Source organism: Anolis carolinensis, chromosome 5 (assembly GCF_035594765.1).
Source record: "Anolis carolinensis isolate JA03-04 chromosome 5, rAnoCar3.1.pri, whole genome shotgun sequence".
NCBI lineage: Eukaryota > Metazoa > Chordata > Lepidosauria > Squamata > Dactyloidae > Anolis > Anolis carolinensis.
The window spans coordinates 97,026,185-97,049,415 of NC_085845.1; the positions used below are offsets into that span (position 1 = coordinate 97,026,185).

The 23,231-nt window shown below is 42.4% G+C and overlaps 1 protein-coding gene across 11 annotated transcripts in view; it reads right to left on the reverse strand.

The window, feature by feature from the left end:
- The window catches only part of shisal1 (shisa like 1), a 267,217-nt gene extending 244,391 nt beyond the window's left edge, over positions 1–22,826 (reverse strand). For 3 of the 11 annotated variants that reach the window (XM_062981949.1, XM_062981950.1, XM_062981951.1), the window contains exon 1: positions 22,629–22,823. The gene's annotated coding sequence lies outside the window, so the exon portion shown is untranslated. Of the gene's footprint in view, positions 1–10,439; positions 10,894–22,211; positions 22,462–22,628 lie in introns of those variants that run through there. The other 8 variants (XM_062981945.1, XM_062981946.1, XM_062981953.1 and 5 more) reach the window with 6 other exon arrangements.
- Positions 22,827–23,231: the final 405 nt, after the last annotated feature.

The following is a 23,231-nucleotide window of genomic DNA, read 5'->3' on the forward strand; positions in this document are numbered from 1 at the left end:
CCGGCAACTGCCGATGAGGGTCAGGGGGAATCTAATGCCACACGCCCCGCATCGCTGCAGGGCGATCCCATGGAAGGAAGTGTTGACTGTCCGATGTTCTCACTGTTGAAGAACATGTGGGTCAATAATAAGACTTCACAGTAACCTACGTACCCACTGCCAAGACACTACTCTTGGAAGACCATCGGATAACGAAGGATCACTTAAACCAGTCTGAGGAACCATGAACTGGCCCTCAGCTTAAAAGGTTTGAGGACCCCTGTTTTAGAGCTTCAGAAGTCATTGAGCCTCGGTGGGAAAGTGTGTTAAAGCGCTGAGCTGCTGAACTTGCGGACCGAAAGGTCCCAGGTTCAAATCCCCTGAATGGAATGAGTGCCCGCTATTAGCTCCAGCTCCTGCCAACCTAGCAGTTCGAAAACATGCAAATGTGAGTAGATCAATAGGTACCACTCCAGCGGGAAGGTAACGGTGCTCCATGCAGTCATGCCGGCCACATGACCTGGAGATGTCTATGGACAACGGCAGCTCTTCGGCTTAGAAATGGAAATGAGCATCAACCCCCAGAATCGGTCACGACTGGACTTAACGTCAGGGGAAACCTTTACCTTTACCTAAGTCATTGAGAGCCTTTGAATACAATTTAACACCACTTCTACTGCCATGGCCTTCTCTGCCAAAGAGTGCTGTGCCTCAATAAATGACAACTTCCATAATTCTACATCATTGAGCCATGGTACTTCAAGTGATTCCAACCTGCATTAATTCTTTAGCACATTTGCACAACAGATGCAGACAACCTGGAAGCAAAGAAGATCCAATATGCCCACTGGATGGTTTAAAGTCTTTTAACCTTAGAATTAATGAAACTGTCACACATTTAAAAGAGCAGCCCATCTGCAACCCAGCCAGTAGCATATCCATTAAAAAGATGTCAACCTTAGACTCCACGTAATTTTTTTTTGTCTCATTGGTACAGAAAAGCTAGGTCACAGTGCTGATCTGTTCCAAGTAAAGTTTTTTTACCTATCCCTTTGACCCCTTCTGCACGCCTATGGTTTCACTCTAATCAGTTATTGACATTTTCCAGACAACTGACCAAAGCACAGCTGGGGTTGAATAGCAGACGTGTCCCTTCCATGTACAATGAATAAGAAGAAATACTAGCAGGATGTTAAACGCATTTTTCATCTAGTCTTAGGGAGAAAGAAGATTCTCTACTCCTACCTGAAAGCTGAGCGCCTTTTGTAATGTAAATTAACATTTTAATTGGCTTGATATTGGAATGTAATTATGCTCTGAAAAGCAATTCTCTGTAAATAACAAGCCTTTATGCAAACTTGTCTAATGATTTCATTAGCAAATTTGTGCCATTTAGACATCCAAGAGATATTTTTCTTAAGTGCCCTCACTGCAAGTTCCACCAAAGCAGCAACTATCAAGCCACTCAAGGGATGATTAACTTTGACTGTTTTGGAGTGGCTAGCAAGAAGTCAGCGGCTGGACTATCCACAGCATCACCATTCATGACAAAGTGGTTGTCTAGGAGCATTTTTGCAGATGTAATGTAAATTGATTTTGAGTGCCTCTCTTGCCATTTGTATGCCTGTATAAATGTCACATGCAAAACGAGAAAACTGCTCATTAAAAAAGCTAACTGTATCTTCTAGCCAATTTAAAGTTTATACCTGACTAGCAAATAGCCACTTACCCAAATCACTACCAGATATCTTTTATAGACTGGAAGAGTGTTTGATAAGATGGAGTAGAACAGAACTAAAATTATTATTATTATGCTTATTTATATCCCACTTCATCTATCCCCAGGGAGACTCAAAGCAGCTTATAATTAAAAGCATACAAACAGCAATCGACATTCACTGGTGTTTGGGGTATAAAATCTCAACAAAAGTGAAAAAACATGATTTTTTTTAACCTGAGAGAACATTTATCCTGGAATTTCTAGGCCCTTCAGCATGGCTCCATAGTTAACTTCCAGTAGATGCAGAGCTGGCCCTAGGTATTTTTCAAGTGTAGGCGAACAGAATTTTGGCGCCCCCCCCCCCAAAAAAAACAATCACTGAAAAATAAAAGTGTTGGATATTCGAAAATGTTGGATAATAAGGAGGGATTAAGAAAAAGCCTATTAAACATCAAATTACATTAAGATTTTACAAATTAAGCACCAAAACATGTTTTACAACAAATCAACAGAAAAAGCAGTCTCGACTACGCCCCCGTATGTTTAGCGCCTGAAGCGACTGCTTAATTCGCCTCATTGTTGGACCGGCTCTGAGTAGATGTTAACTAGGCTTGTGCTTTCGGGGTAAATTTTGACCCGTTTTGTGTCCCGGCTTTCAGTGAGGGCCCTGATCTGTTTTTTAGGAGCCTACCTAAATCAGGAGAGCAGATATCTCTTTTGGATCTGGGGTGCTGAAATATCCTTTTTTTATCGGATCATTATGGAGGGGGGGGGGGCTTCCACCCAGGCTCCCCTTCCCGGTATGCGCTTTAAGGAGGCTTCTTATCTGTTGTTTCTACTCTAGAGGAGGTGCTCAGCTGCAGGCACTGGCAGTCACCCATTTTTTGGACCTGCACTCCACACATGCACACTCTTTGCAAGGAGGCAAGTTCTGGGAGGTGCTTGGCTGCAGGCACGAGTGCTTTCTCTCCCGTACTACACCATGACAGCCAGCCATGCACTCTACAAGGCATTTTAAGAAGGTTTCCCACTTACAGATAGGGAAGAGCAATGGCCTCCTCAAAAATGAGAGTGTTGTGACTCAACTGGAACCTCAGATTGACTCTGATGAGGATGATGGGGTTAAGGTTCAAAATCAGGTTCAAAATGTCCCTGTTGTAGAAGATGAGGAACAGAGAGTGCCAGTTCATTTTCCCACAGCAAGGAATGATGTTGATGATACTGAAACTAGCCAGGTGCAAATTGACTTGGAAAAGGCGGACAGTTCTCAGTCTGATAATGAGGCTTAGCAAACTAATGAGCAGGCTGACCTTGACGAAACAGGTTCCTTAGATCGAGCTGACCATTTGGAAATCAGGGTTCGGAGGAGTATGAGAATCGCAAACAAGAGGGAGGTTAGAGGCCAGAGAAATGCTTTCATTCTTTGCAAAGGGTATTAAAGCAATGTGTTTGGAGACAAAGCAACTTTCGTTCAACCAAGAAGCAAGCTCTCGTTTTCTTGGATTATCTTGCAGCCATTGTGTTCATGTTATTGGGACTTTGTCATGCTCTAATGGGACTTTGTGTATTCCTTGTGATTTCTTGAATTATTCTCTAAGGCTTTATTTTGTAACGATCTTTTGGAACTTTACTTTTGCTTTTAAAGAACTTTTTATCTTCTATTTTCTAATAAACTAAAAAGACTTCAACCTGTGTGCAATTTGGTGTATACAGCAAGGTGAAGCTAACCTGAGGTGCGACAGAGAGTAGTTTTCAGGGAATGAGGGTGTACTATTTGTTTGCTGGGGGGGGGGGGGTATCAGAAAAAGATTGAACTGTGATGTTGCGACGACCCCAAAACCTTCCCTTAAAACATACATAATGTTGACTTATGCACGAATACATAAGGGAATTTAATTTTAATTTTTTATTTATTACCTGCCCAAATTCAGCTCAACATGATGAGTGGGCAATTGGTGATACCCTTAGGGCCCTTCTACACTGCCATATAACCTAGAATATCAAGGAAGATAGTCCACAATATCTGCTTTGAACTGTATTATCTGAGTCCACACTGCCATATAATCCAGTTCAATATGGATTTTATATAGCTGTGTGGAAGAGCCTTTAGAGGTTGGGGAAAAAACTAGAAAAGAGATTGAATAGCACTCACCACTCCTTTGGTACAATTTTTTTTAGTATTTTCATTGCCAAAGGAGAAGGAGGATGTGGATGACATGATTCAGTGTCGGCTAGCTGAATTAAAAAGAAAAAAAAGATCAGTTAGATGTACTCTTGGAAGAAAGTGTGCAAAAATGTGGAAACAGACACCCCATCTACTTTGCCATATAAAATCCAAATTATCTGTTTTCAACTGGATTATATGGCAGTGTAGATGTGTATAATCCAGTACAAAGCAAATAAAAATTGGTCTTTTTACAGGACATATTGTTTTGGTTCTTCTGCATAGATATTGTGGATTATCTGATTTGATAATCAGGATAGGTGCAATGGGTTAAACCCTTGTGTTGGCAGGACTGCTGACCGAAAGGTTGGTGGTTCGAATCGGGGGAATGGGGTGAGCTCCCATCTGTCAGCTCCAGCTTCCCATGCTGGGACATGAGAGAAGCCTCCCACGGGATGGGAAAACATCCAGGCGTCTTCTGGGCAATGTCCTTGCAGACAGCCAATTCTCTCACACCAGAAGCGACTTGCAGTTTCTCAAGTTATTCCTGATGCAAAAAAAAAAAAAAAATCAGGATTATATGGCTGTGTAGATCTATCCAGAGATTACCTAGGACAGACTGGAGTATATGAGAGATCAAGATTAATAAGGAGAGAATAATAACTAAAATATATGGGCTATTCTGGTCCTAAACTACCTTGTCTATGCTGCCTTTCTCTTTCTCAGTCGACACTCAGTCAATTGCAATATATCTACAGCTTCTATCTCTTTTGGCAGTTTGACATTTGGAAATGAAGCTTCAGAAACCACAGAAGAAAACTGTTGAAGAAGGCAACAACTAAATGGAAGAAATAGCATTCTCTGTAACAAAGGTGCCCATGCGGCCATGGTGGCAAAACACAACCAGGAGGTGTCTACAGACAACAGGCTCCTCGTCTTGGAAATGGAACAAGAGCACCTCCCTATGGCCAGAGTTGAGCACTGCCTACAGAAAGCCGGAGATGAAACGGGAAGCCTTAACCTTTGTTCTGTGTATTTGTATGTCATTGTTATTCCACTGTATAAAAGGCATTTAATGTTTGCCTATCTGTTTATGTTGCAATCTGCTCTGAGTCCCCTCGAGGAGATAGAACAGAATAAAAATAAAGTGTTATCATCATCATCATCATCATCATCTGTAAATTCCATTCTTGTGAATTAAACTTCCAGTGTACCTAAGGCTGGATCTACATTGCCCTATATTCCAGGATTGATTCTCAAAGTATCTGCTTTGAACTGGATTATATCTTGTTCTATCTACACCATGCCAGCCAGCTGGGCTGTGGCGCAGGCTGGTGAGCAGCCTGCTGCAATAAATCACTCTAACCATGAGGTCATGAGTTTGAGGCCAGCCCGTGGCGGGGTGAGCACCCGTCAATTAAAAAATAAAAAATAACCCCTGCTCGTTGCTGACCTAGCAACCCAAAAGATAGTTGCATCTATCAAGTAAGAAATAAAGTACCACTTATAAAGTGGGGAGACAAATTTAACTAATTTACGACGTTGGAATGAGGAAGTGCTGTCACAGTAGATGATGAAGCAGCTGCTCCCCCCTGTGGCCAGAATCAAACATCCCCTCCGGAGAAGGTTAAATTGCCTCTGCGTCAGTCTCTGTCTTGGTTCTATGTGTATATGGGCATTGAATGTTTGCCCTATATGTATATAATGTGATCCACCCTGAGTCCCATTTGGGGTGAGAAGGGTGGAATATAAATACTGTAAATAAATAAATAAATAGATATATTGCCAGATAATTTTGGATAAGCAGAAAATCTGGGATCAGATCCTGGGATTTAGGGCAGTGCACATCCAGCCATAGTTGACAACAACAAAGTTCAAAGTTTCCTCTTTCAACTATCACTGTTAACAAATTCATTTGGAATCTATCATTTAAATGCTGGTGAGGAACCATGAATAGTAAAGATATGTTTGGACAAGCAAGTTATGAAACTTGTTTTGGGGCTACTCAAAAGTTTCATTCGGTTTTTATATTTTCTCGACCAACAGCTAAATATCCACAAAATGTAAAAACAGATCTGAATGTGAGAGAAGTGAAAATGAATCATCATGCCCCACTCTCAGCTTCCTACACAGCCATTTTGGATAGTTCACACTATTAGGATAAGCTGTGATCAAACAAATGTTTCACTATTGAACTCCATACTCATTGTTCATCAACAACCTCATCACATTGGGCTAAAATCGACGGCACGTGCCGATTTTAGCCCAGGTCACCCACAGAGCTGGCTGGCTCCCATCACACTATGGATGAAGTAGGCCGGAGCCAGCACATACTGCCGACAGGGTAACACAGGAAAGTTCCCATGTTGCCATTAAATCTATGAGGGGAAGCCACATGCATCACACATGCTCACACTTCCCCCATGTGATTGCATTTACATGGATCCAGGCAAAGTGGGGCATAGGCATCAGGTTCCCCACACCCCGTGGTGAAGTGGAGAGCCGTTGCCTCCTACTGCTGGCCGTCTGATGAGGTGGCCAGTAAGCCAACATCTCACAAGTGAACAGCTGCATGAACTAGTTCTTGTTGAAGCGAAGAAGAACCAAGTCATGATCAGTTTGTTGAATTTCTAGTGATTTACTGCCCAAATGTGTTGAGTTTCGACTAAACAGTTACTCATGCTTTTGCTCATCTCTTTCTTTTAAACAAGTTGATATGAAAATTCAATGAGTAAAGTTACCAAAAAGTGTAAGGAAGGTTTGCTCGCTGCATGTGGGTGAATTGGTAAGAATATGATATTCTAAAGCAGTGATTCCCAAAGTGAGCGCTACCGTCCCCTGGTGGGCACTGCAGTGATCCAGGGGGGTGGTGATGGCACCTATTAGGACATGGGGCAGGGCCAGGGGAGGGGTGGGGCCTCTTCCCAAGTGTCGGAGACAGGGCTGAGCACCTGAGGCACCTGTTAGGACACAGGGGGCGGAGCTAGAGGAGTGGGCGTGGCTTCTTCCCAAGAGCCTGAGACAGGGCTGAGAATCTATACCTCTCCTGAGGCACCTGTTGGGACACAGAGGGCGTGGCTAGGGGCGGGGGCGGTGCCTCCTTGCAAGAGTCTGAGACAGGGCTGAGCCTATATACCTCTCCTGAGAGGCATTTTAGGACTAAAGGGCAGGGCGGGGCTGGGGTGGGGACAGGGCCTCTTCCCAAGAGTGCGAGACAGGGCTGAGCCTCTGTATACCTCCCTTGAGGCGCTTGTTAGAACACGGGGGTGGGGTATAGAGATTCAGCCCCATCAGGCACTTGGTAAGAGGCCCCGCCCCCTCCTCTAGCCCCGCCCCGTTTCCTGGCAGGCACCGCAGGACAGGGATAGAAGCTCATCCCTGCCTCAGAGCTCGTAACTCCACCCATCCCAGTCCTGGCCGCTCATTTGTGGCCCCGCCCACCTCCCCCTCCCAGCCCTGCATCTTGGACTAGGGGAGAGGCTCAGCCCCGCCCTCTTGAGCAGGAGCCACGCCCACCCCTCTAAGCCATGCCCCCCTATCCAGGGGGCACTGAGTAATATTTTTTCTGGAAAGGGGGCAGCAGGCCAAATAGGTTTGGGAACCACTGTTCTAAAGGCACTGCAGAAAAACTTAAAAAATGACAATCCTAGTTTCATCCTCATTAAACATTTAGGTTTCATCTATCCTAGGTTTTTCATAAAATTACTTAATATGTTAAAAGTTGAATCATAGAAGAGAGGCAGTACTTAAACACTTTCCTCGCTTCCGTTTCTGAAAATGTATGTCTCTAAACACAAGATACTGGGCAGAGATATCATGCCCAGTTTGAGAGCTTCCAAAGGTATTCCTTGCCAGAATTAGAAAGCTGGATGGGATGAACAAGATATTTCTCAAATGATATCTGCTGGCCACACTATTTGTCAGAATATGGGAGAGCCCAAGAAAGTTACCTTTCTGGAGAACAAATAGTAGAGATGTCCATCACCAGGCCCACTGTAGTCTTAGGCCCCTTCCACACAGCTGTATAAAATCCACATTGAACTGGATTATATAGCAGTGTGGACTCAGATAACCCAGTTCAAAGCAGATATTGTGGATTATCTGCCTTGATATTCTGGGTTATATGGCTGTGTGGAAGGGCCCCTAAAGAGTAACTCTTTTCAAAATTTTGGAAGGCACAGAGAGAGAAGATGCTTCAAAGCACATACTTGTCTCATTGAAAGGATGTAAACGATATGAGCGAAAGCAATGTAATGCTAAAATATCAATATCCTTCCCCAACTAGTACTCATGAGGTTTGCCCAAATTCTGGACCATACGGCCTTGTGCCTAGGTTCTGGAATAAATAAATGGGTGCCCCCTTTTATTTTTATTTCAAAATGCACGTTTTCTAGAGAAGCTGGAAAAAGCAGTTCATTTCAGTGGAGAATAAAGATGCAGGACACTGCAAAAATCTTCTGTGCAGAATTGAGAACTTCGAACATGATGAAAGTACCAGTCCCAACGGATACAGTGGGAAAATGCTGAGAAAATGATTGAAAGTGGGCTTGCAATTGAAGAACCCTACTAACCAATGCTTCAAGAAATGTAAGAAATTAGAACTGACTGCGTACTTCCCCACTGAAGTATAGTTAGTGTCAGCTTACTAACTTGATGTAAGTGTGGTTAAATAGCATTATTTTTCTCACATATGCACTTCAATGGTGATGGAAGGGATCAAAAGTGTATGAAGGGAAAACATGTGAAATCTATTACAGTGACTAATTCCTCAGTAACTTGATCATTACATTATACCATGTATAATCAAACATATCAGCCGGGAATGTCTTTGGATGATTCTACACAAACATTATAATCCAACTTGGAAGTGGATTAAAACAAATCAGTTTCTCTGTGAATGAAGCACCTATACAAACACGCTGGGAACCAGTTCGAGACTGGGATGATGGCCACAATATCTGCTAATTATGGATTGGAACAGAACCCAGGAGCCACAGTATCCATGGTTAGACAACTTCCAGAAAACGTAGGGATTTTAATTCACCAGTCTGCATGTCCACGTCCATTCGGGGTCACCCCGGTTTCGAGCCCTGCATGGGATATGCTCTGAGATCAGCTGCAACACATTATGTGGCTTGCGGTTTCTGGTAAGTTTATTTTTTTTTAAGTGCTGTTTTTGGCTTGCTCCGCGTGACAGCATGCATTGGGGTGTGTGTGTTTTGGGAACACCCCACCCTGGAGCCAACCTTGAACCGCATTATAGTGTACTAGCTGTGCCCGGCCACGCGTTGCTGTGGCGAAGTATGGTGGTATAGGAAATAAAGTATTGAGGAATTGGTAGTAGTTAAGGTAAAGGGTAAAGCTTTTCCCCTGACATTAAGTCCATTATAAATGGGTTATGTAGCTGCGTGGAAGAGCCTTGAGTCTAAACTGCCATATAATCCAGTTAAAATCAGATAATCTGTATTTTATAGGCAGTGTGGAAGAGGCCTAAGTGAGGTCTAACTCTGCCTGACCCCTGGGCTGAGTGGGTTGCTAGGAGACCACATGGGCGGAGCTTAGCCTTCTAACTGGCAGCAATTGGAATAAAAACAATTATTCCTCTCCCTCTAATTAGGACTTTATTTTTCTTTTCTTTTTGTTGTATGAACGTAGAGGCATGGATGAGGGGTTGTGCTGCCAAGTTTAGTGTTTCTGGGATGTGCAGTTTTGTTGTTTTGTCCTAGGCCGAAATTTCATTACAATTTTATATATATAGATGTGTAGAACTGCCCATTATAACCAGCCAACAAAAATGCCATTAAAACTAGCATGTGGTAGCCAGGAACCTTTTTTTCCCCCTTCACTTTGACATTTAGTTTACCATCCAGTCCAAAAAGGACTGCTCAAAAATTCAAAAGCTGCCATTGTTCATAAATACAAACTTTTAATCTTGATTCCAATATACTCACAAAACTTTACAACCTTAAACAAAAGGCAGATTTATAGCCATTAAGTTTAATGGGTTTTAGTTAATCTAATGTGTTTTTAAAATACAATTCCCTATCCTTGGGGGATAACAGCAAACCCTATATTTTGGACTGAAAGCATGCCATAGAATCACACTGGAGTGTTGAGACAGACCCACAAACACTTCTGGGGGGAATGAGAGGGGTATTTTTTGGAACATGTATAAGTGAGTTTGTGGATAAGAAGGTTCTGAATACTGGATAAGAGTGGTCTTCCATATACCATGCAGTACTAAAAGTTCAATTGCTCTTTCTCTTCAGAAAAACTCTCCTTTTTGGAGTTGAAATGCGAGAAAAGAGATACTTGCTAGGCAGAGGGGTGGGAGTTACTTTAAAGACAGACCATCCATCTGTATGACTATAAATATCAAGTCCAGGCAGAATGATGACCAAAATGATCTTAGGGGTCACATTGTCATGGAAACAAGTTTCTACTAATGAGCTCTATAAGACACCAGTGATTATGAACGGCAAAGATTGACTCATAATGCTAATGTACATCAAGCATTCAAAAAGTCCAGTGTTTCGATTTAGGAATATACCAACCATACTCCACCCCAAATCATACCTTATACAGACTCCCTTCCCTTTCATTTCTTGAGCTGCCTTCTCTCGGTCTTCAAAGCTTGATTTCATACAATGAACTGACAGTTTCACCGGAGAACTGAAAGGCTGACATCCAGCTCCTTCTCTCTCTGTGTGTGCCTTCAAGTCATCTGTCAAGTCACCTGATGAATTTCTAAGGGTTTGCATAGGCAAGGAATACTCAGAAATTGTTTGGCCAGTTCCGCCCTAAACAGCACCCAGGATCTGTTGGTGTTCTCTCACCCAAGCATTAGCCAGGGCTAACCCTGGTTAGCTTTCCATACGGGTTCTTGTGTATTTAGGATTTTTCGGTCCTACTGCATGCTGCTCATCCACAGGGCTTCATTCAGATTTTGGCCCCTTCCACACAGCTGAATAAAATTCCACATTATCTGCTTTGAACTGGAATATACGGCAGTGTGGATTAAGCTAACTAGGGGCCTTTCAGACAGGCCCTATATCCCAGGATCTGATCACAGGTTTTCTGCATGAGTACCCACTGCCAGATAATCTAGGATAAACAGAAAACCTGGGGTCAGATCCTGGGATATAGGGCCTGTCTGGAAGGGCCCTCAATTCAAAGCAGATATTGTGAGATTTTCTGCCTTGATATTCTAGATTATATGGCTGTGTGGAAGGGTCCTTAGTGGGAGTGCATACAACCAGTCTGAGAAAAAGCATACTTCCCTACCACTGATTTCCCAAAGCAATCCCACAGACTTTGCTTCTGACAACCCAGCCACCTTCAACATTGCCATATAATCCATATTATCAAAGCAGACAATCCACATTATCTGCATTGAATTGGATTATGTGGGTCTACTGCGGTTTTTGGGGACGAGAGAGAGGGCCTTCTCAGTGGTGACTCCCCGGCTTTGGAATATCTTCCCTAGAGAAATTAGGTTAGCCCTCACTCTACAAGCCTTTTGGGTGAGTTTAAAAACATGGTTCATGGCGCTTTGAACGTGTGTAATCTAAGGTCAGCTTTGAGGATCCCCCAATTGTCGCTCTGCACTTTGATTTGTTACTACAGATAGCCAGCTTTATTTTGCAGGTTCTACTGCGCTACAATTTTATCCAATGGGATTTTATGTGGATTGTTGTTTGTATACTTAGGTTGTTGTTTATGTGCTTATGTACTGTTGTTTTACGTGGCACTTGAAATGCTTCTGTGAGCCGCCCTGAGTCCCTTCGGGCTGGGAGATGGTGGCGGGATATAAATAAAACTTATTTATAATTTATATTATATTACACTGCCATATAATCCAGTTCAAAGCAGATAATCTGGATTTTATATGGCAGTGTAAAAGGGGCCCCAGGTGAATACATCAGGATAGGGATCTGGCGCCTACTGCAGCAAATTGGGCCTTTTCCACCAGAAAGATGGTTTTGGGAGTCCTCCTTATCAGCATTATGGACAAGAGTTAGCAACTCATAAAAGGGTTAGTTTATATTAGGGACCTTGTTTCGTTTATTTATTTATTTTTGCATAAGCTTGACAGTTTGAGGATGAAAAAAGATTTCAAGTCTAGAAGCAGACTGGGGTCCCTTTTATACAGCTGTATAAAATCCAGATTATCTGCTTTGAACTGGATTTTCTGGCAGTGTAGACTCAGATGATCCAGTTCAAAGCAGATAATATGAATTATCTGCCTTGATACTCTGGATCATATGGCAGTGTAGAAGTGCCCAGGGAGAGTTAATTTTCCTTTCTTACTGACCCATTTGCACAGTCCCATAGCTAGCTATGGACGGTTCGGGTCCAGCCTATCTTTGCAATCACATTTTCTACTACAGACTTGCACAAACTTTAAGATCTGCTGGGGAGGCTCTTCTCTCGCTCCTGCCACTGTCCCAAACATGGTTGTTGGGGACAAAGGAGGAGGCCTTCTCAGTGGTGGCCCCCCGGCAAATAGAAACATAAAGCTTGTAAAGCCCTGTCCCTAAACACACACACTAACTACATTAGCAAAACAGACTACTCAAAGAGGCTTCAAGTATTCTTCGGGTATTCTTGTGCATGGGTCAACTTAAGGCTAACTTTCTGAGTGCTGAATGGTGCTCTCAAAACTAGATCAATGACCTGTTTTTTGGTCTTCTGTTTTGCCTCTCTCCCAACCCTTTCTCTTGAAAAGAGGGGAAAGGGGCCCCCACCTTGCCCACCTTCTGGAAAGACCTGAAAACCTAGTTATTTCAATGTGCTTTTGACTAATTCTGCACAATTTGACAGAGTCCTTTTACTTCCACTTATACCCAGCCACTGCACTTTATTACTGGCTCATCTTATTAGTGACGTTGCAATATATTGCACATGCACTTTTTTTAACACACCCTTTGCTATTGGTTATTGACTATCAATATGTTATTGAGTTTATGCTTTTATGATTTGCATATGTTTTATGTATTAATTTATTGTAATTGAATGTATCTTAAAGGTAAAGGTAAAGGTTTCCCCTGACGTTAAGTCCAGTCATGTCTGACTCTGGGGGTTGGTGCTCATCGCCATTTCTAAGCTGAAGAGCCGGCGTTGTCCACAGACAACTCCAAGGTCATGTGGCCGGCATGACTGCATGGAGTGCCGTTACCTTCCCGCCGGAGCAGTACCTATTGATCTACTCACATTGGCATGTTCTCGAACTGCTAGGTTGGCAGAAGCTGGAGCAACAGCGGGTGCTCACTCCACTCCCGGGATTTGAACCTGGGAGCTTTCAGTCTGCAAGTTCAGCAGCTCAGTGCTTTAACGCACTTCGCCACCGGGGATCCATGTATCTTACGTTGTCGTATTTTACTGTTGCATTACTGGCCTTGATCCCCATGTAAGCCGCCCTGAGTCCCTTCGGGGAGATGGGGCAGTATATAAGAATATACCGGGACCGGGCTGTGGCGCAGGCTGTTGAGCAGCTGCAATAAATCACTCTTGACCATGAGGTCATGAGTTCGAGGCCAGCCCGTGGCGGGGTGAGCACCCGTCAATTAAAAAAAAATAAAAAATAGCCCCTGCTCGTTGCTGACCTAGCAATCCGAAAGATAGTTGTATCTATCAAGTAGGAAATAAGGTACCACTTATAAAAAAAAGTGGGGAGGCAAGTTTAACTAATTTACGACCTGGAATGAGGAAGTGCCGTCAGAGTGGATAATGAAGCAGCTGCTCCCCCCTGTGGCCAGAATCGAACATCCCCTCAGGAGAAGGTTAAATTGCCTCTGCGTCTGTCTGTCTCGGTCTCTGTTTGATGTGTTTATGGGCATTGAATGTTTGCCCTATGTGTGTATAATGTGATCCGTCCTGAGTCCCATTCGGGGTGAGAAGGGCGGAATATAAATACTGTATAATGAATTAATTAAAATAAGAATACAGTTGTTTGTTGTTGTTGTTACTATCTGGGGAAGGGGAGAGAAGAAATGCTCATGCACTTTGGTTTTCTTTGATTCTATACAAACCTTGGGAATTCACCAGGAGTATAGTCAACCCCGGTGGCAAAGTGTGTTAAAGTGCTGAGCTGCTGAACTTGCAGACCGAAAGGTCCCAGGTTCAAATCCTGGGAGCGTCTTGAGCGCCCGCTGTTAACTCCAGCTCCTGCCAACCTAGCAGTTCAAAAACATGCAATAGGTACCGTTCCGGCGAGAAGGTAACATCGCTCCATGCAGTCATGCCGGCCACATGACCTTGGAGGTGTCTACGGACAACGCAGGCTCTTCGGCTTAGAAATGGAGATGAGCACCAACCCACAGAGTCAGACTTAACATCAGGGGAAACCTTTACCTTTACAGTATAGTCAGCAAAGAGGATCTAATTTGCTGCCTGAAGAATATTCTGGGTAGAATTATTTTAGGGGCCCAATTCTACCATTGGCCATCAGAGGGTGCTGGACCCCTCAATGAAAGGCTAGAATGCTTTCCTGCTGTAGATTACAGCATCATTAAAGCTTACCTTTAAACCAATAACATGTGTCTGTGTTCAGTAGTGAAAGAACTACACTTCTTTCTGGCACAGAAGAGCCCATTGCTTCTTTCAACCCAGCATAAGAAAGATCCTTCATCTACCACAATTTATGGCAACTGTTGGCAATTCTTTTTAGAAAGAAAACAACTCAGATGCAGACCTCCTGAGATCTCCTGCTGTTTTTCAGACCTCTGAGCAGCTGTAGAAGGCTCTGGCTTTTATCATTCCCCTTTAAACGATTATCAGCTGTTGCCACTATGAACCTAACAGCAGATTCTGGGGGTGAATTTGAACTGGAGAAAACAGAATAAAGGAATCAGTGACCCACTTCTCCCCAGACCCGTTTCTACAGCCCCAGCGCCTTCAAGTTCATATAACAGAGTATAGACAAGGAGGAAAGAAAATCAACAAATCTGGTTGCTTGAACACTGGAATGAAAACATTTTCAAATTCCAAACTTCTTTGGAATGAGCTACCCAGTGGAACCACCAAGAAAGGAAATTTAGCATCTACCACTGACTTAGCAAATCTGCTGTTTCAGATGAATGCATTGCCATCTGCAAGGTCATGTCAGGCATCCTCCAAGGAATGCTTTAGGAAGGTGTGTGTGTGTGTTAGAAGCACATTTGTGTGTCTCTGTGTATGAGAGTTAGAAGCAACAACCCAGTTATGAAAGCTGACTCAGGGACTTGAACATGATGACTATGAGAGAGGACTCAGGGACTGTGGGATGTCTCGTAGAGTGGGATTGGTGAGACAAAAAAATTTGAATGCCTGGTTAGCTACCAACCTCACTAGAAGTCAAGGCATGTTGATTTCATAGTAAGTCCCATGTGTTCAATGGAGTTCACTGTATTAAAAGTGAATCTGGGGAGATAGGATCTTTTCGTTTAACCTACCAACTGATGTGTAAGTGAGAAGGATGGCATGGGTTACTGCTATATAAGCAGTTGATGGTTCTTGAAGGCTAATTTCCACCTTTCTCTTTCCACATATGTCTCATTTCTACACTCAGCTGTGGCTCAAATTAAATGTGACACAGAACTCCCGTTCACAGCTCCAATCGTTTACTTTCAGGAACAGAAAAACCCATGTTGGAAGCAGGATGAAGCATAGAGAAAAAGAATATAATCATTTCACAGACCCAGTGCCGGGGGCAGAGGATTACGAGCATCATAGAGATGTTTGTTATTCTTGTATTTCCTGCCAAGAATTGGGAGTTGTGCCTAATGTATGAAAGTAAATTAGAAGATACACTTTAAGTTTGGTGGCTTACGGACACCATTTTCTATGTGATGGGCTAAGGAGAGTCACTAGGGGGGTACAACAGGTCACATCTTCAGAAAGGGTATCACAATTGTATCCTTTTGACAGCTACAGTTATTAACTACTTCTTTCACATCTCAGAGGATGCTTTATGCAGCAGGTGAAGAATAAACAAAACTGTCCGTGAATCAAATTCAACAGTCTTTCTACCTAAATCATTAGGTAGAAAGGATCTGCTAAGAGATCTCTGGATTTGGTAACATAGCAAGAAATTCTTACCAAAAGTTTGGCAATGGCAACAAGGAAAACCCTCCCTCCTAATTACACTGTTGAAATGTGTGAAATGAGGTAGGATGGGGTAGTACAACTAGGAATTGGATTTTAGAGGAAGGAAAGTTGATCCAGTGGTTTTGAACGTCAACATGGATTCCTGAATTCTGTATTCTTCAATTCTAAGAGTTTTTCTAAGAGTTTTTTTTTTTAACGGCAGATCTTGCAAATATGGAGGTTGTCTGTCCCCAATGTACGTGTGGGCCTCTTTCGTGTATTGATAGCCCTCATACACTCTAATTTTAAAATTAAATTTTACTTCTTTAAAGTAGGCAAACTGAAAGAATTGGAGGTGTTATAATTACTGTATATACTTGAGTATAAGCCTAGTTTTTCAGCCCTTTTTTAGTACTGAAAAAGCTCCTTTCGGCTTATACTCGACGGAGGGTCCTGGCTGGCTTATACTCGAGTATATGTGGTACATTTATTATTTTTGTCTATTTTTATTGGTATTATTACATTTATTATTTTACTCTATTATTATTGTTAGTATTACATTTATTTTACTCTAGTTTTATTATTAATAATGCATTTATTATTTCACTCTGATATTATTATTGTTATTACATTTATTATTTTACTCTATTATTATTAAAAGGATACATAAGGGCATTTACATCGAAGAAGATGAGAATAATAATTTAATCAGAGTTGGACAGTCTTATCTTAAATTAGAGTTTTATGTAAATATTCACAAACATTTAACCTACTGATGCCTCGATTAATGTAATTTTATTGGTTTCTATTTTTATTTCTGAAATTTATCACTCTTGGCTAATACTTGAGTCAATTTTTCCCAGTTTTCTTGTGATAAAATTAGGTGCCTCGGCTTATATTCGGGTCAGCTTATACTCGAGTATATACGGTAATCTAAGGTGTTTCATTTAAGTTATATTAAGAATATTTAAACATGTTGGGAAATAATCTTAATCTTAGGGAGATAGGACAGGTTGCAAATAAAGTTTAATTATTAAAATAAGTTTTGTGCAACAGTGCCTGCTTCCAAAACAACTCTCCTTCAGATCCCATGAAATGTATCCTTCACCTGAAAACAAACCTATGTCCGGAGCCCCTTCTTACACTGCCATATAATTCAGGTTATCGAAACATATAATCCACATATATAATCCAGTGAGTCTACATTGCCATATAATCCAGTTCAAAGCAGATGATCTGGATTTTATATTTTGTTTGTTTACTACATTTATATCCCGCTCGTCTCACCCCGAAGGGGACTCAGAGTGGCTTACAAATCCAATGTACATACAATATATTATTAGCATAGCACAATATAAGCATTAAATTACTATATTGTACTATATCATTATATGGTAATATTATTAGTAATATTACATTTAATATATAATATACTAGCTTTGCCCGGCCACGCATTGCTGTGGCTTATGGGAATCCTTTGTTGGCCAGGTGGAATAGCAGTGAATAGTCTTGCAGTCTCAAAGCCTGGCCATTTTCTGGAGTAGCTGGAGCTTTTTGTTGTATGAACGTAGAGGCATGGATGAGGGGTTGTGCTGCCAAGTTTAGCATTTCTGGGATGTGTAGTTTTGTTGTTTTGTCCTAGGCCGAAATTTCATTACCCTTTTATATATATAGATAATTAATATTATTATATTGCATTATTAGTAGTATAATATTGTATTCCATTATAATATTATTATCATTATTATTTATTTATATGGCAGTGTAGAAGGGGCCTGGAACAAAGCAGCAGATTGGCCCCTTCTTTGTGGTGATGTGAGGCAAAGCATGGAAGCAGCCTACTAGTCAATTGCTCCAAAAGAAGCAAACCTGCTCCAGGCTCAGCAATCTGACTGATGAATATCGGTGTATCATGCTAGGCATGTCAACTCACAAGCAACCCCCCATTGCTTTCAGCAAGGCTTACCCCCTAGATAATTACAACATGAGGAATTTAAGCTTTGTGTCACCTCCAAAACGCCATCTCGTCCTCAGTTCAACTTTATACGTATTTTCAAATCATATCTCAAATAGTATCACAGGTTGAGCATCTCTTTTCCGGAAATCCAACACACTCCCAAATCATCCCCTTGGTTGTCTGAGATAGTGACACCTTTGCTTCATGATGGTTTAGTGCACACAAACTTTGTTTCATGCACAAAATCATCAGGAAGATTTCATATAACATGACTTCCAGGCTATGCATATAAGGCAGGGCTGTCAAACTCATTTTCATGGAGGGCCACATCAGCCTTATGGTTGCCTTCAAGGGGCTTTTAAATCCATAAATCGAGAATCCATGGCTACAGAGGGCTGACTATATGTATACAGTAGAGTCTCACTTATCCAACATAAATGGGCCGACAGAAAAATATTAGATAATAAGGAGGGATAAAGGAAAAGCCTATTAAACGTCAAGTTACGTTATGATTTTCCAAATTAAGCACCAAAGCATCATGTTTTACAACAATTCCACTGAAAAAGCAATTCAATACACAGTAACGTTATGTAGTAATTACTGTATTTACAAATTTAGCATCAAAACATCACAATGCATTAAAAACATTGACTACTAACAAATTGACTACAAATACAGATAGAATTACATAAAATGAACTTACAGTAACAACATTGTCGAAAATTAAATCTGTAAAAGGTTCAGTCCTTGCTGCCTAGAGAAACAGCTGTGAATCCGGGAGGGAGGCAAACTGCGTTGGATAATCCAGAACATTGGATAAGCGAATGTTGGATAAGTGAGACTCTACTGTACAGTATATGCATATGTGTATATGTGTGTGTATGTATACACATACACACATAGGGGTTGGTGCTGTTTAGTTTTTACCTAAGTTGGATCCCCAGATGTTGTTGAATGAGAACTCCTATAGCTTTTGATTATCTGTCATGTAGAATGGGGATAATGGGAATTTCAACCAAAGAGCACTTGTGGCTTTGAGGTTGGGAAAAGGTTAAAGGAGATTTTAAAGCCAGGTATCACATCCATAAACCTTGTCTTTCAATCCAAACCTCACTCTCCTGGCTAAACAGAACAAGTTGCAGCCTTTTAGATCTTACTGTATATTCCAGCTCCAGTCAATTCTAATCATGATGTCTAATCCAGGCAGTTTTAGTGGGGAATTTTAAACTCCAATGTATGCCTTGTTTTTATTTTGTTAATTTTGATAGGTATTTTATTTTTTATGTTTTATGGAGGCATGTTTTAATATGTGTATTTTATGGAGTGTTTTAAAATGATTATGTGTTTATGTTTTATTAATACTGTAACCCACATTGAGCCGTGAGGCAAGGCAGGCAAGAAATAAAATTATTATTAGGAAACAATCAGGGCCAGCTAACACCTCCCAACAAAGGATTCCCCCAGGCAGGAAGCAACCAGGCTTTGATGCTGCAAGGCTATTCAATGCTAATCAAGCTATAGACTCAGGATTGCAACATTCACACTTGCCTCCAACAGACAAGAGTTCTTTCTTTCACTCTGGACATTCCACAGATATATATACCCCACTTGCCTAGTTTCCAACAGACCTCAAAACTTCTAAGGGTGCCTGCCATAGATGGATTCATCCTGAGTCTACACAGCCATATAATCCAGTTCAATGGGCTGCTGTGAGTTTTCCAGGATGTATGGCCATGTTCCAGAAGCATTCTCTCCTGACATTTCATCCACATCTATGGCAGGCATTCTTAGAGGTTGTGAAGTCTATTGGAAAATAGGCAAGTAGGTTTATATATCTTTGGGATGTCTAAGGTGGGAGAAAGAAGTCTGGGGTTGTAGTATATTTTCCGGGCTGTATGGCCATGTTCCAGAAGCATTCTCTCCTGATATTTCGCCCACATCTATGACAGGCATCCTCAGAGGTTGTGAGGTTTTCTCCATACCTCACAACCTCTGAGGATGCCTGCCATAGATGTGGGTGAAACGTCAGGAGAGAATACTTCTGGAACATGGCCATACAGCCCGGAAAACATACAACAGTCCTGTGATCCCAGCCATGAAAGCCTTCAACAACACAAAAAGAAGTCTGTTTGAGGCAAGTGTGAATGTTGCAATTGGCCAGCTTGATTAGCATTGAATGGCCTTGCAGCTTCAAAGCCTGGCTGCTTCCTGCCCGGGGGCATCTTTTGTTGGGAGGTGTTAGCTGGCCCAGGTTTATTTATTTATTTATTTATTTACAGCATTTATATTCCACCCTTCTCACCCCGAAGGGGACTCAGGGCGGATCACATTACACATATAGGCAAACATTCAGTGCCTTTTAACATAGAACAAAGACAAACAAACAGGTTGTTTCCTGTCTGGAATTCCCCTGTTTTCTGAACGTTATTGTTTATTTACTGTCCCGATGTTAGAGTTTTTAAATACCGGTAGTCAGATTTTTTTCATTTTCATGGCTAAATAAACTAATACAGTAGAGTCTCAGTTATCCAAGACTCGCTTATCCAAGATTCTGGATTATCCAATGCATTTTTGTAGTCCATGTTTTCAATGCATTGTGATATTTTAGTGCGAAATTCATAAATACATTAATTACTACATAGCATTAATGTGTAATGAACTACTTTTTCTGTCAAATTTGTTGTATAACATGATGTTTTGATGCTTAATTTGTAAAATCATAACCTAATTTGATGTTTAATAGGCTTTTCCTTAATCCCTCCTTATTATTCAAGATATTCGCTTATCCAAGGTTCTGCCGGCCCGTTTAGCTTGGATAAGTGAGACTCTACTGTACTGGTAGTCAGATTTTGTTCATTTTCATGGTTAAAAAAAACCTAATAAATGTATTTTAAAAACTCTAACATCGGGATAGTAAATAAAGAATACTCTGAAAACAGAGGAATTCCAGACAAGAAATCAGGGCCAGCTAACACCTCCCAACAAAGGATTCCACAAGGCGGGAAGCAGCTAGGTTTTGAAGCTGCAAGACTATTCAATGCTAATCAAGGTGGCCAATTGCAACATTCATACTTGCCTGAAACAGCGAAGAGTTCTTTCTCCCAACCTGGACATTATTCCAGATACAGTACAGTCTCACTTATCCAACATTCTGGATTATCCAACGCATTTTTGTAGTCAATGTTTTCAATATATTGTGATATTTTGGTGCTAAATTAGTAAATACAGTAATTACATAGCATTAATGTGTAATGAACTACTTTTTCTGTCAAATTTGTTGTATAACATGATGTTTTGGTGCTTAATTTGTAAAATCATGATGTTTAATAGGCTGTTTCTTAATCTCTCCTTATTATCCAACATATTCACTTATCCAACATTCTGCCAGCCCGTTTATGTTGGATAAGTGAGACTCTACTGTATATCAACCCCACTTGCCTAGTTTCCAACAGACCTCACAACCTCTGAGAATGCCTGCCATAGATGTGGGAGAAACGTCAGGAGGGAATGCTTCTGGAACATGGCCATAGGTAAAGGTTTTCCCGTGACGTTAAGTTCAGTCATGTCTGACTCTGGGGGTTGGTGCTCATCTCCATTTCTAAGCCAAAGAGCCGGCGTTGTCCGGAGACACCTCCAAGGTCATGTGGCTGGCATGACTGCATGGAGCGCCGTTATCTTCCTGCCGGAGCGGTACCTATTGATCTACTCACATTGGCATGTTTTTGAACTGCTAGGTTGGCAGAAGCTGGAGCTAACAGCGGGCGCTCACTCCGCTCCCGGGATTTGAACCTGGAACCTTTTGGTCTGCAAGTTCAGCAACTCAGAGCTTTAACACACTGCGCCACCACCATCTATATCTATATCTATGATTTTGAAAAATGTGGCTTGTCGTGGAAACAAGGATTGGTGGAAAAGCTTCAGTGGAAACCCCCGAACTGCTAGGTTGGCAGAAGCTGGAGCTAACAGCGGGCGCTCACTCCGCTCCCGGAATTTGAACCTGCGACCTTTCGGTCTGAAAGTTCAGCAGCTCAGTGCTTTAACATACTTCGCCACCGGGGTACCTCAACACGGTCACACAGCCCGGAAAATTCACAGCAACCTAGTGATTCCGTCCATGAAAGCCTTGACAATACAATCCAGCTCAAAGCAGACAATGTGGATTTTAGATGGCAGCGTTTAGATTTGGGGTCCCACCTTCCCTGCAAAATGACAGCAATTCCCAAAGTAAAGGGGAGATATTGGAAATTCAAAACACTCCCCCCACCCCGCAAGATAGGATGCTCCACGCACAAAACGGATCAAGGTGTATTGCGGGGAAACTTTACCTCCCTTGGATGCTCGGGGTCTTGTCTTGACCCTTTCTCTCCATCAAGGCTTTTCCAGACTGAACTTCTGAAGCAGAGGCTGCCTGGTTGTTTACATCCTCGGCACACAGTGGGATCCAGATTGGCCCCCTCCTCCTCCCTTTCCAGGGCAAAAGCCACCCCGAAAGAAGGCTGCTTCTGCTACCCAGCTTTGCAAACGAAGAGAGAAACAGCGCTTTTCCCTCCCTCCCCCCTTCCTGTCTCTAAGGGCGAGGCCACACCTGGGCAGGTGATCTAGACTGGAGCGAAGGCCGATTCAAAACAAACCTCATATCCAACTTCCCCAAGACTTGCTCAGCAAGCTTCCGATCGCCGCCTGCAAGGGAAGAAAGGGCAGCGTTGTAGGGAAACAACGCCTTGAGAGGAGGACGGACCCACCTGAGAGGCGCAGCCGCCTTGGCTGGAGTCCCGAGCGGCATCCCCCCGGGGATGGCACCTTCCTCCTCCTCCTCCTCTTCTTCTTCCTCCTCCTCCTTCCCAGCGGCGGCTCTTTGCTCAGGGAGCGCATCCCATCGCCAGGCTCCTCCACTCCGCCCTTCCTTCGCTTCGGGTTGAGCAAAGGGGTGGGGAAAGAAGCAGGGAAGAGCTGGAGGCGGGGAGCGGCGAAGAAGGGGGAGGAGGGCAGGCAGCCCTCACCGGAGCCCCACCCCACATAGAGGCGGGTAGGGCAGCCCCCACCCCGGGAAAACTTAGGAGCCAACTTACTGGGTGGCTTGGCTGAAAAGTCGCCACGAATCGCCTCAATCTGCTTGGATTCAGTGAGGTATTATTTCCCATTGGGCAGAATTGGAGAAAGTTCCTTGTTTATGGAAGGTGGCTCCCTCTATACCAGGGGTCCCCAAACTAAGGCCCGGGGGCCGGATGCGGCCCTCCGAGGTCATTTACCTGGCCCCGGCCCTCAGTTTTATAATATAATATATTGTATATACATATAATATTGATAATAATATTATAATGTAATACAATAGAACACTAATAATA